Source organism: Schistocerca serialis, chromosome 10 (assembly GCF_023864345.2).
Source record: "Schistocerca serialis cubense isolate TAMUIC-IGC-003099 chromosome 10, iqSchSeri2.2, whole genome shotgun sequence".
NCBI classification, from domain to species: domain Eukaryota; kingdom Metazoa; phylum Arthropoda; class Insecta; order Orthoptera; family Acrididae; genus Schistocerca; species Schistocerca serialis.
The window spans coordinates 168,453,207-168,466,690 of record NC_064647.1 but is presented as its reverse complement, the minus strand read 5'-3'; the positions used below and the strand labels follow the sequence as shown (position 1 = coordinate 168,466,690).

Here is a 13,484-nt window from a genome sequence, read left to right as displayed (position 1 = left end):
ACATATCACTGTACGTGATACATTTATCATGTTACCTATATGGTGCAAAATTGTAGATAATTTTCTGCAGCATTTGATTTCACTTCATAACAGTATACAGGTCACTGTACATGTGGGACGATGTGGAGCCGGGGTTTTTGTCCCTATGAAGCCATCTTGTATGTACGTGAAGCATTATGTCAGCATGCTCAGAATTTGATGTAATCAGAATGTGGAATTTAAAATTTCCCCAGTGAATTGATTCTTCAAAGAAATTTCAGTCTTGCATCTGGTCATCATAAAGTACATTCAGCAATATTTCCACTGGACACTTGCTAATCTTCCTCAGTTGACAATCAAAGACTGGCAGAAGTCTTCCATTCTGCAATATGTAGTGCACTATGAGTATTCCATGTGTGCATCAAAATTGTGTTGACAGACAGACCACACTACCTGGTGGCAGCCCCTTACTGACGGGACTGCGAAACTCAGCTGCCCTTTGCATTACCACTTACCACTCACCGTGATCATCAGTGTGCTCTGTCATCTTTGATTTGAGCAAATCGTGTAGCTGATGGTATTCCACACATCATCCACCTAGTAGGTGTTGTCGCAGTTCATCAGATTTTCAATTGTGCACATTTTCTTGGGTTCTTTAGCAGTGGTGTCCAAAAAGATGTTACTGTGACCAAAATTATTGCTATTTTGTAATCCATTGAATGTCCAATGGAGATGCAGTGTTCAGCAATAGCAGACTTGCTTGGTTGCTAAAATGAGTCATGTTCAGCTGACAAAGACTATCTCCATTCTGCTATATGTAGTGCGCTGCAAGATTCCACATGCATCAAAATTCAAGTTCTTCCATGGTGCGGGTGATCTAGTTTACCCAAACTAATCTGCACTGTGAGGTGTTTTGTAAATTCCAGCCTTCTGAAATAATAAATTATCCTTCGCAGATCAGCAATCTTTAGATGGTATGAAGAGTTCAGAATATTCAGTCATCTTTGATGTACGAGAGCCTTCCAGAATGTAAAGAACATTTTGGTATAACTAAATAAACATGAAAGATATCAACACACAACTTTATTTGCAAAGGTTCAAAAACATTTTGGCCTATTTGCAAAAGTTCAAAAACATTTTGGCCCCGCAGCCAGTCTCTGTTAAATTCATAGCACGATACGTAGACTGTGCGACTGCCAGTCATCATGAGGTGAGCCATTGAAGACTGACAAAGACTTTCTCCATTCCGCCATCTAGTGTGTGCAGTGAGTATTCCGTGCATGTATCAAATTCAAATTGACAGACGGATCACACTTTCCAACGGCAGCACTCTCACTGATGGACCCGTGGAACTCAGTCAACCCATGTGTTACCATGCTCTGCAGCCATTATTACACTCTGTCGTCTTTGATTAGAACAAATCATGGAGATTACGGGGTTCCACACATTGTCCAACTCCCCCCTGCGGGTCCGGGGGTTAGAATAGGCCCAAGGTATTCCTGCCTGTCGTAAGAGGTGACTAAAAGGAGTCCCTCCCCCTCAAGGGGGTAGTTAGCGCCTGCGTCCGGAGACGGACTGTTCCACGACCTATACTTGCGGTCATTTTGGTTTTTCACTTCTTCTCGTTTCTTCCTTCCTTTGGTTGATTCCTTTCTTTGTTCTTCTTCATCTCACTGTCTTCCTTCCTCTTCTCCTTGCCTCCTTCTCCTTGCCTCCTTCTCCTTGCCTCCTTCTCCTTGCCACCTTCTCCTTGCCTCCTTCTCCTTGCCTCCTTCTCCTTGCCTCCTTCTCCTTGCCTCCTTCTCCTTGCCTCCTTCTCCTTGCCTCCTTCTCCTTGCCTCCTTCTCCTTGCCTCCTTCTCCTTGCCTCCTTCTCCTTGCCTCCTTCTCCTTGCCTCCTTCTCCTTGCCTCCTTCTCCTTGCCTCCTTCTCCTTGCCTCCTTCTCCTTGCCTCCTTCTCCTTGCCTCCTTCTCCTTGCCTCCTTCTCCTTGCCTTCTCTGGTCTCCGCCTCGGCATTTGAGACAGTCTGTCCTCTCTCTCCCTCTCTCTTCTTTTTCCTCTTCTTCCTTCCTCCCTGTGCACGCCTGAAGGCCGACCCACGTGTTCGCACGCGTAGCCGGTGACGGGGTAACGAGTAATTCCCTGCCCTGGGTAGACAAGTAAGGCATGCACGTACCCCCTGGTAAAGGCCAGGCCCAGGGAGGGGTGATTGCTTGAGCTGATACCTTCTGACCATGCTGATTGGTCCCTCCGTCTGTTTCTCGGGAGGTGTGACCTGAGGTGTAAACATTCACCTAAGGCGGGAGTGCCCTCTGAGAGGGTTCCCACAAGGAAGGAGCGCGCCATCGGAGACGCTGGCAATCATGGGGGATTCCTCCGCAATGGATTTCTCTTCTTCTTCTCTCTCGACTTCTGCCCACAAACGGAAACTTGACCAGCCACCAGTGACAAAAGTACTACCGCCTGCCCCACAGTTCCTCGTAGTTTCTCGATCTGAGGACGGAAAGGATTTTTCCTCTGTCAACCCTTTCGTTATCCAGAAGGGCGTAGATGCCATAGCCGAATCGGTCAAGTCTTGTACCAGGTTGCGTAATGGTACCTTGTTACTAGAAACTGAGAGCGCCTTTCAGGCACAAAAACTGCTTCGGGCCACACTCCTGTACACGTTCCCTGTCCGGGTGGAGGCTCACCACACTTAGAATTTGTCTCGTGGTGTGGTATACACTAGATCACTCGACGGATTGACTGACGAGGAGATTGTCTTTCCTCGCTGAGCAGGGCGTGACGGCTCTCCATAGGGTCATGAAAAAGGTCAACAATGACCTTGTACCGACCCGGACACTTTTCTTGACCTTTGATATTGTTCAGCTGCCGTCGCGCATCAAAGCGGGCTACGAGGTTATTTCTGTTCGACCCTATGTCCCGACACCTACGTGCTGCTACCAGTGTCAGCGTTTTAATCACACTCGCCAGTCTTGTTCCAATGCGGCTAAATGTGTCACTTGTGGCAGGGATGCCCATAAGGGTGACTGTCCACCTCCGTTTCCTCGTTGTGTGAACTGTCAGGGTGACCATGCAGCGTCCTCCCGCGACTGTACCATCTATAAGGAAGAACGCTGTATCCAAGAAATTCGGGTCAAAGAGAAAGTGTCCACCTCGGCTGCTCGCAAGCTATTTGCTAGTAGGAAGCCCACGCTGCTCCCAGCGGGGAAATACAGTACTGTCCTCGCCTCTCCTCGGACTACCAGGGAGGTGGCAACCCAGACATGCGATCTGACCTTCAGCACCACGGTTGTCCGTTCGACCAGTGCTAAGATCCTGCGGTCGACGTCTTCTCTTCCTCCCGTCACCCCACAGACACAAGCCCCTTCATCAGCTTCTGCCAGGACGAAGACCCAGAAGTCAAATGCACGGGCCTTCAAGAAGGAACCGTCCCGTGCAGACTTCCTACGTACCTCGAACTCCCAGCCATCGACCAGTACTTCCACCAAACGACCTTCCAAGAAGGCTCATAGGAAGCACAGTTCTCCTTCTTCGCCACGGCACATTTCTTCTCCTGCGCCACCCAGCGGTTGCCGCCCCAGGCCGTCATCCGTTTCGCCTGGCCGCACCACTGGTAGCCGAACATCTGGCCGTTCACCGGCAGAGGAAGCTCCCCCTCCCGGCCATCTTACCAAGATGGCCGATGAACCTATAGAACCAATGGACGATGACTGTCCGCCTTCTGATAGCGGCGGCAGTGCTCACTCGAAGCCGGGCCCTCAGCGGCCTTCGAGGTGACCCCTTCTTTCATATTCCTTTTCTTCTTACGATGGCACTTATTCACTGGAATATTCGCAGCATTTGCTCCAACCGAGAGGACTTAAAGTTGCTGCTCCACTTGCACCGTCCGCTCGTCGTAGCCCTCCAGGAAACGAAGCTACGCCCATGCGATCAAATTGCTTTGGCACACTACACCGCTGTGCGTTTTGACCTACCCCCTGTGGTAGGTATTCCGACTCATGGAGGGGTTATATTGCTGGTCCAGGATGATATTTACTACGATCCTATCACATTGCACACCGGCCTGCAGGCAGTTGCCATCCGAATTACTTTCCCCACTTTCACATTTTCCATTTGTACCATTTACACTCCATCGTCATCTGCCGTTACCAGGGCAGACATGATGCAAATTACTGCTCAGCTACCTGCACCATTTTTGTTAACTGGAGACTTCAATGCCCACCATCCCCTTTGGGGCTCTCCAGCATCCTGCCCGAGGGGCTCCCTGTTAGCAGACCTTATCAACCACCTCAATCTTGTCTGCCTCAATACTGGCGCCCCTACCTTTCTTTCGGACACATCTCACACCTATTCCCGTTTAGACCCCTCTATATGTACTACCCAACTTGCACGCCGGTTTGAATGGTATGCACTTTCTGATACATATTCGAGCGACCACTACCCGTGTGTTATTCATCTCCTGCAGCATACCCCCTCTCCATGCTCATCTAGTTGGAACATCTCCAAAGCAGACTGGGGGCTCTTCTCTTCCAGGGCGACCTTTCAGGATCAAACCTTCACAAGCTGCGATCATCAGGTCGCACACCTCACGGAAGTCATTCTCATCCCTCACCCTACTTCTTCTCCACGTCGCGTACCGGTCCCCAGGTGGACTGCAGCATGTAGAGATGCTTTACGTGCTCGTCGACGTGCTTCATGCACCTCTAAGCGCCACCCTACAGTGGCGAATTGTATTGATTATAAACGATTACGTGCACAGTGTCGTCGTATTATTAAAGAAAGCAAGAAAGCCAGCTGGGCTGCTTTCACAAGCACCTTCAACAGTTTTACTCCTCCTTCTGTTGTCTGGGGTAGCCTGCGCCGGCTATCTGGCACTAAGGTCCACTCACCAGTCTCTGGCTTGACGGTCGCGAATGACGTCCTTGTGGCCCCTGAGGCTGTCTCCAATGCCTTCGGCCGCTTTTTCGCAGAGGTTTCGAGCTCCGTTCATTACCACCCTGCCTTCCTCCCCCGCAAACAGGCAGAGGAGGCTAGGCCACCTAACTTCCGCTCATCGAATCGTAAAAGTTATAATGCCCCATTCACCATGTGGGAACTCGAAAACGTACTTGCCCAGTCACGGTCCTCCGCTCCAGGGCCTGATTCTATTCATATTCAGATGCTGAAGAACCTTTCTCCTGCGGGTAAAGATTTCCTTCTTTGTACTTATAATCGCATCTGGATTGAGGCACATGTTCCCGCATGCTGGCGCGAGTCTATTGTTGTCCCGATTCCTAAGCCGGGGATGGACAAGCACTTGCTTTCCAGTTATCGACCCATCTCGCTTACCAGCTGTGTCTGTAAAGTGATGGAGCGAATGGTTAACGCTCGTTTGGTTTGGCTGCTCGAGTCTCGACACCTACTTACCAATGTACAATGTGGATTTTGTAGGCGCCGCCCTGCTGTTGACCATCTGGTTACCTTGTCGACCTTCATTATGAATAACTTCTTGCGAAAGCACCCGACCGCGGCTGTGTTCTTCGATTTGGAGAAGGCTTACGACACCTGTTGGAGAGCGGGCATTCTCCGCACCATGCATACATGGGGCCTTCACGGTCGCCTCCCTCTTTTTATTCGTTCCTTTTTAATGGATCGACAGTTCAGGGTACGTGTGGGTTCTGTCCTGTCAGACACCTTTCCCCAGGAGAATGGGGTGCCACAGGGCTCAGTTTTGAGAGTCGCTCTCTTCGCCATAGCGATCAATCCAATAATGGATTGCCTCCCAGCTGATGTATCAGGCTCCCTTTTCGTGGACGATTTTACCATCTATTGCAGCGTGCAGCGTACATGTTTCCTGGAGCGCTGTCTTCAGCCTTCTCTTGACCGTCTTTACTCCTGGAGTGTCGCCAATGGCTTCCGTTTTTCTGCCGAGAAGACGGTCTGTATTAACTTCTGGCGCTACAAAGAGTTTCTCCCACCGTCCTTACGACTCGGTCCCGTTGGTCTCCCATTCGTGGAGACAACAAAATTTTTAGGTCTTACATTTGACAGGAAACTTAGCTGGTCTCCACATGTGTCATATTTGGCTGCCCGTTGTACCCGTTCTCTAAATGTCCTCCGTGTTCTCAGTGGTATGTTGTGGGGAGTGGATCGAACCGTCCTACTTCGCCCATATCGGTCGATCGTCTGCTCCAAGCTGGATTATGGGAGCTTTGTATACTCCTCTGCACGACCATCCATCTTACGCCACCTCGACTCCATACAACATCGGGGTTTACGTCTTGCGATCGGAGCGTTTTATACTAGTCCCGTCGAGAGTCTTCATGCTGAAGCTGGTGAATTGCCACTCACCTACCAGCGCGATATACTGCTTTGTCGGTATGCCTGTCGGCTACTGTCAATGCCCGACCACCCGTCTTATTGTTCCTTTTTTGACGACTCTTTCGACCGTCAATACGGATTGTATGTCTCTGTCCTGCTACCCTGGAGTTCGCTTTCATCGCCTCCTTCAACACCTTGATTTTTCACTCCCTGCAACCTTTCGAGTGGGCGAGAGCCACACGCTACCTTGGCTCCAGGCTCAGGTTCGCGTTTACCTTGACCTCAGCTCGCTCCCAAAGGAGGTTACCCCTGGTTCGGTATACCACTCCCGTTTTGTCGAACTTCGTTCACAGTTAATTAATATGACCTTCATTTATACAGATGGCTCTAAGACCAATGACGGGGTCGGGTGTTCTTTTATTGTCGGGGCACAAAGTTTCAAATACCGGCTCCATGGCCATTGTTCGGTCTTCACAGCTGAGCTCTTTGCCCTCTACCAGGCTGTTCTTTACATCTGCCGCCACCGACATTCTGCTTATGTCATTTGCTCAGATTCCCTGAGCGCACTCCAGAGCCTCAGTGATCCGTATCCGGTTCACCCTTTCGTGCACCGGATCCAACGCTCTCTTCAGCAGCTGGTGGACGTCAGTTCTCCGGTTAGCTTTATGTGAGTTCCTGGCCATGTCGGTATCCCTGGGAACGAAGCTGCAGATGCCGCGGCCAAGGCTGCGGTCCTCCAGCCTCTGACAGCTTCTTGTTGTGTCCCTTCATCAGATTGTAGCAGGGTCATTTGTTGGCACATTTTATCGCTGTGGCATGCCGATTGGGCTGCACTTACGGACAACAAGCTTCGGGCCTTGAAACCTCTTCCCGCGGCTTGGACATCCTCCTCACGCACTTCTCGGTGGGAGAAGGTTGTTTTGGCCCGGTTACGAATTGGACACTGCCAGTTCAGCCATCGCCTTCTGCTGACGGCTGCGCCGGCGCCGTTCTGCCCATGAGGGCAATTGCTGACAGTCCACCACATTTTAACGTCCTGTCCGGATTTTAACACACTGCGTCTTGATATTGGCCTCCCATGTACTCAAGATGCCATTTTAGCAGATGACCCACGAGCAGCTGCTCGCGTTCTTCGTTTTATCAACTTGACAAACCTCTCTAAGGACATTTGATTATGCTGTTTTTTTAATCTTATGCCTGTCAGTCTGTCTTTTATCGTGTTTTCCCTTTTCGTTGCTGTTTTAAACTTGTGCCTTGCGGTGCATTCCTAACGTAGTCTGGGCGCTAATGACCATTGAAGTTGTGCACCCTAAAACCACAAAAAAAAAAATTGTCCAACTGGAAGCCCGCTATCATGATTGGTTGGATTTTTAATCAGGCGTATTTCCATGGATTCTTTAATAGTCAAGTCCCAAAAAGATGTTGCTATGGTTAGAATCATAGTTCTATCATACCATTGAATGTGCAATGGAAATACAGTGTTCAGCAACAGCAAACTTGCTTGGTTGCAAAAGGCAAGTACAACATTGATGTTCAATGCAGCATTTTTAACAATATGTGTAGTCTGTCCAATGTAAGCCACATCACACTGACAAGGCAATCTGCTGGGGAATATCCATTTCTTCTGAACATTTTCTTTAGATGGGTGAGCTCTTTAGGCGATCTATCTAGATCGGAGATGGTGTGATCTCTGTGTAAGACTTTTAAGCATGCTCCTAGTTTGTGAAGGGTGATGTCAGCTTGACTCTTGCAAAAATGGTGTACGAGAAACTGAATGCACGAGAGAGCCATCATTCTTTCATTTAACCAAGACATCCAAGAATGGGAGGCAGCCATCTTTCTCTATTTCCGTAGTGAATGGAATGTTGTGATGAATGGAGTTGAGGTGGTGAAGAAAATCCATCAGTTTGTCTTCTCCATGAGACTATGCTATGAAAGTATTGTTGACACAGCTACAAAATACAGTTGGTTCAAGAGCAGCTGACTCATTTGCTCTGTGCTTGAAATCCTCATAAAAAGTTAGGCCACGAAGGCAGACTGAGCACTGCCCATGGCAATTCCATCAGTCTGTTCAAAACATTTTAAGTTGCACGTAAAATAGGTTGAGGATAGAGCTAGCTGAAACAAAGCAGTGATGTCTCCCTGAATTTTTTTGCCACTTAGTACCAAAGAATCTCTGAGAGGTTCCTCTGTAAAAGTGATATCACATCAAAGCTAACTGAAAGGTCAGAACTGCTTAGATGGAGAGCCCACAGTCTGTTGATAAGGTCAGCTGGGTTACGGATTTAATGTGGGCATTTTCCCAAATTAGCATTTATTTACAAAGTACCTTACTGTATTTTTCAATATAGTCGCCACTTGTAACATGGGATCAGTTTGTCAGTTCCTGTATTGTAGTCCTGTACCGCTAAAGATCTGAGCCAGGATGTCTCTGCATGTTTGAGGACTTTCTCATTTACAAACTGTTTTCCACCAAAAGATTCCCATAGTATCAGTAATGGGTGAAATTTATTGGTGCGAAGTCAATTCTGTAAGGATGGTGTCCAATAATTTCCCACGTAAGACATCAAAAGTTCCTCCTGTCATGAAGCTGATGCACAAGGCTGCATGTTGTTCTGAATCAAAAAATCTTTGCCAATCATATTCCATGTCACTGAAATCTTTTTCATTGCACTATCACCAAATACATTCTTCGTTTGTCTATAAATTTTAATAGACTGAACATTTTATGCATTCAGAAAATGAATGACAGTATGCACTTCGCACCTGGTGGGATTTTCAATGGATGTCATTATTTTGAAAGCTTACAGAACAAAGAGGGGTGACCCCTTGGCAACAAAACTCTTTTCACACTAAGATGAGGAAAGAAGCTAACAAGTACGCTAGCAATTATGGTGGTGGAGGATAGACCCCAGGTGTGGTACACAATTATTCTTTACATTCTGGATGAGACTCATAGTACCTTCTTTTGCAAATGTCCTCTCGCAGATTCTTTGTCTATAATCAGCAATAAGTTTCAGGTAGACATCACTGCTTTGTTTCGGTATGTTCTGTCCTCAACTTATTATGTTCAGTCATGGATATTTTTAGCAGGATTATGGCTATCCCACAGTCTCCAATGGCAGCTAACATTTTTATGTATGACTTTAAGGACAGAGTGCTTGAATCAGCTTACCACGAACCAACTGTGTTTTGGAGGTATGTGGGTGATAGTTTCATAGTGTGGCCTCATGGAGAAGATGAATTAATGGAGTTTTATACCACCTCAACCCCATTAATAACATCTAGTTCAATAGGGAATTACATAAAGATGGTTTTCGGTCTTTCCTGAATGTTTTAGTCTGTTTATTCTAAGTCCACATATGCCAACTTGTATTTGAAATCGCAAAGTTATCTTAACAAGTTGCAAACTGGATTCTTAAACACTTGTACACAGAATTCGTGCAGTCTCGATTGTAGATAATTTGCCTAAAGAGCATGCCCTCCTAAAGACAGTTTTGAAGGAAAATAATATTTTACATGGCACTTAAACAGTGCACTGTCAGTTGAAACAGAGAATCAGGAAGTGCATAAAGATGAGAGCATGTTGGCAAAATCTCTAGCTTTTCCACCCTGTGTTAGCAATATTTCATTTGAAGTAGCAAGAATCCTCGTTAATTTTCAGGTGACAGTGGTTTTCTGCCCACCATCTGAGTTTGCCTATCTTCTGGGATATGGCTGGAATATACAAAATAGCTTGATAGTGTGGTATGTCTTACAAAAGTCAGACCACACGGAGAACAGTGTACGGAACACAGGGTTGCTACAGGTTCTGGAAATCGGGGAAATTTGGAATGGCAGGGAAAGGGGGGGGGGGGGAGGGGGGGGGCTGGAATTGTTAAAATCTTGTTTTTCCTCCCATGGATGAAATGATTTGTTTACTGAGGTGTCATGCATCGTCACTGGCTGGATGCAGCTGAGTATGTGCACTGCTTCCCTCCTCCCTCATTCCTACTGCTTCTCCCCTTCCTACCACTCCCCTCAGCTTGCAGTCAGTGCTGCCACCACATCTTTCTGCTAACCTAGCAGCTGCCGACGAAGGGTATGGAGGCATGAGAACTGGTTTGTTTGGATTTGATTCTCAGAGACTGTAGACGCGCCAGCCAGAGACAATGTGTGTGTGTTTGAATTGTCTGAGTAATTTTTTGTTCTCATTTCCTGACAAAAGTTATGGCTAACAGTTCAGTTGTGAGAGTGTGATTGTCTTTTGTAAATGCCTGTCTGCAGCTCAGCAATCATCTTTACGATATGTTGCTACCTATCCTCATTATTATTGATTTGCAGAGTATTTGAACATGTTACCTATTGCATGGATAGATCACCTTGGTCTCATTTCATCAACTTGCTGTGTGTGGCTTGTGAATAGCTGGTCACACAAGTGGATTTCCGTGACAGGCCAAAACAGGAGGCCGTTTCTGCGGGTATCTGTAATGGATTGGGCTTGCCGATCTGGAACCATTCAGTTCCCACTAAAGTGCTCGCCCTGTCTGTCGGATCTAGTGTCACTCATCTGTCCACAGGTCGTGTGTGTGTGTGTGTGTGTGTGTGTGTGTGTGGCAAAATACAGTGGATTTCCATGGTTTATCCATGGACCCAGGACTGTAGTGCTTCTCAGCAGGCAGGAGGCCATGGGCGATGGATTTAAGGAATTGCAACTGTCTCACTGCAAGTAATTTGTACAGTGTGGCTTTGTTATAGATGTTTTAGGTGTTCTAGTATATTTTGGCACTTAAAAAGTAGTTTATATGTTAGGAAGTATGGACCATAAGAAGAAGAAAACTGTCGGTAGCCGGTGGTTTGCACATTCGTATGTTTCTTGGAAGAAAAACCACACAATACCGGTGAAATAATAGATGTAACACAGTGGGTAATAACTGACAATAAAGAACATAGTAGAATCAACATTTTATTTGTGGTCTCCTACAGTGTTAGTTTACACAATTCTTCCCCTCCTTAAAACACACTTCTTTCAAGAGGCCTTCTTGTTTCTGAGGTTATTTCTGATATCAGTGAAAGTATCTTAAATCCATCATGCAACTCCATGGAAATGTGTATTTTTGTCACCAATGTGTTTTGTTTTACTGAAATAAAATAACCTCAGTGGTCTTAATGAAACACACATACTATTTGTCTTGCTCTTTCCACCTAAAAAACAATTCATTACAAAAGATGTTGATGTTAGCACTTAAGATTTTTTCTCACACCAGGAAATGCCATCTGCTTGCCAGTTTGTTTTAGATATTTACTCGTTTCAACTATTGTTTCTTGTACCGTAGCTGCAAAGACAGATTGTCAACCTATGTCTTAACTTACCTTTGAGATCTCAAAATTTGTCAGGGAAAAATGCTAAAACCTGTCTGGAAATTGGGGGAAATAACAGGGAATCTCACTTGGGGAAACTTGTGGCAACCCTGGAACATCAACACATCACTCACCGTGTGCGAACAAGTGAGTCTGCTATTGCTATACATTGTATATCCACTGGACGTTCAGTGAAGTATGATAAAACAATAATTTTGGCAACAGCAACATCTTTCTGGAATTAGCATTATTGAAGAATGCTTGGAAATATGTGTGGCAGGAAATCTGATGAGATATGACAATGTGTGCAAGCCTGTCATCAAATCAAAGGCAAAGGAATGTGCTGATGGCTGTGGTGAGTGGTAGTGCAGAGGACAGTTTAGTTCTGCAGTTTCAGTAATGGTGTCAGCTGCGTGGTGTCGTCTGTATGTGAACACAATTTTGACACACATGCAGAACACTCCCAGCGTGCTATATGTTATGGAATTGAGAATGTCTTCACCAATCCTGGATGGCTCACCTGAGGATGACTGGTAGGTGCCCATTTGAAATATTGTAAATTGAATTTTTTTTACAGAAGGTGTGAGTGCAGGTGTGTATTTGACCATTAAACATAGGTTCTGTGACACTGATCATTGCTTCTTCAACTACTTCATTGTCACTGAAAGCCTTTTTCCTTTTTGCAAAAACATAACAAGCTTGGTAAGAGGCCATTTTCACATTACTGGTTTGTTGATCTGGCTTTGTAAACACACGTAGCTGTAATGTTAATGTAGATTTTAAGTCTCTGGCATTACATTTTCGTAACTCAGTATTAACAGGGAAGTCACCATTAAAGTTTGTGTGAAACTTCCTAGCAACTTAAAATTATGTATTGGCCCAAGACTTGAGCTCAGCACCGTTGTGGGCTAGCGCCTAGGTTCCGAGGTTGAGTACCAGCCTGGCACATAGTTATAATATACCAGGAAGTTCCATATCTTCACACACTGTTATAGAGTGAAAAATGGTGGTCTACATTGGTTTTCTTGGGATCAGACACACTACTGTTACACGGAAAATACATGAGTTTTCCTCTGAATTTGACAAAACAATACCGCTCCTTCCTGTCACCGTTAAAACTGAATGTTCTTTGTCTTTTAGCCATATCGTATTAAGAATAATCCATTAGACGCAAGACATGTAACTGAACCTACACTAACCAGCTCTCAAGTTATACTCGATAGGGGCTAAAACACTGCACAGATGGAAGCAATTTGATTTAACAGTTGACCTCTTTACATTGCTGCATAGGTGATCAGAGATTTTTATGGGAAATTTTCGTGCTCCTTTCTGTTTCACACGAAGGCCGAGTGATGGATTGTGTAATTAATTTCTGCTTATAGAATCATATTTCTGAATGTTGCTGCTGTTTTCCTCTGTGCTTGATTGTTGACAACAGACTTCATAAATTTACTCTGAGACTGTTGTTAGTAAGCTCAGCTGTTTAGAGTAGTCAACAAGAGGTTCTAGAGAGGACACCACATAATTCCCCCCCCCCCCCCTCTCACCCCCCACCCCCTCCCCTCCCTCCCCCTTGGTGACTTATCCTCAGAATGGTACTATAAGACATCAGTGAATGAAAATAAGAAAAGTCAGTCAATTTTGTCATTTTCAGTGCCAAATCTGATGACAACTATATGATTTGTTAAATAAACAAAAATGTTGCAGTGATGTAAAAACATTACACATTATAAGCTATACAATGTAAAGGTCCAGTATCATCATGTGACGAATTATAACCTCTGCCCAGAAAGTTCACCGAATGGTGACATACTGCTCACAGTTGTAAGTGTGTGCCACTGTCAAATCCTTGCTTATCACGT

General features: G+C 45.9%; 1 protein-coding gene across 1 annotated transcript in view; it reads left to right on the top strand.

Annotated features, from left to right (window-relative positions):
• The window catches only part of LOC126425112 (fumarate hydratase, mitochondrial-like), an 87,420-nt gene that overhangs the window by 14,598 nt on the left and 59,338 nt on the right, over window positions 1–13,484 (top strand). The window lies entirely within an intron of this gene.